Below are 1,241 nucleotides of genomic sequence, written 5' to 3' on the forward strand. Positions count from 1 at the left end.
GCTTCTTCTTTCAAATATATTCATGCGCACAAATGATATTTTTTCTTCCCTAGTTTCCGCATATATCAGGCATTTCCGTACGGAAAAAATAATACAATTTGACACTTTGCGCATGAAACAAAAATGACTGTTTGCTTTAGTTTTTTACGATTTTTTTCCTCTATTCAGAAAGACGGCAACGTTCAAGTTTTATTTTAAAAAATACGGTCACATTTTCGATGTTGTATCTCTTGAGCGAAATCTCAAGAAGTTTTATTTGCTCAAATGTCAAACATAAGTTTACATTCTCCATTTGACAAGAAGAGATATATAGAATAGGTCTTGTTACGTGCCTTCTCATCAGCTCGATTTCAAAGTCGTTAACAGCAGTGTAAAGTGTTTCGTGACCTTGTTTGAGGTTATAAATAAAATTATTCAAAGTGCCCAACGACAATGCCAAAGACGGTGACAAAAGAAGAAGAAGAACAGTTTTCGGGCGCATAATTTTATTACCGTCTAACTCTCTTTTCTCTTCTCCTGTACCTATCTCTTTTTTCTCATCCGTTTTTCCTCTTCTTTTCCTCGAATGTTACTATTAGTTATTCTGGTATAGTGGTATAGTTGTTGTACGATTTTTAGATTTTTTAGATTCTTTCCATAGATAGGTTCGGTTGAAAAAATACTGGTTTTAGGAATCGCCTGAAACAAAAACAATCAATTTCATTTCACTTCCAAAAGGTTTTGCTCTCTTTTTTCAACTACTCAGATAACTAGGTCATAATGTTTCGGTCCTCGTTCTAATTAGAAATCTGAATTCGGCTAAAACCAATTTAGTTTCCAAATCCCAAATGTGACATTTTAACGACTTCTTCTTTCATTGAAATTCGGATGAAACCATTTCTTCGATGTTTAGAAACAACCTAGGAATCTACGATAGACTATTTTTCCTTTTTTTGCTGGTACAAAAAACTACAGTAACCTAAAAAAAGATGCTTTCCTGATTTGTTAATTTTTGTGCATTTTCAGTCAATTTTTTTCCGATTTTTTGGGTAACCGAAAACTGGACGAAAATCAGGGTAATGGGTTTATTCAGGGAGTCGGCAAAAAAGGAAAAAAACTCCACGAAAACTCGGAGAGTGTTCCAATCTGGCTGAAACTTTGGGGGAAAACTGGAGAAAACTATAGGAAACATTTTGCCAAAATTTGGGGTCAAAATATCGACTTTGAAAATTTGGCTGGAATTTCAGACAAATTTACAAAGT

This window comes from Caenorhabditis briggsae (assembly GCF_000004555.2).
Source record: "Caenorhabditis briggsae complete genome, chrIV, whole genome shotgun sequence".
Taxonomy (NCBI): domain Eukaryota; kingdom Metazoa; phylum Nematoda; class Chromadorea; order Rhabditida; family Rhabditidae; genus Caenorhabditis; species Caenorhabditis briggsae.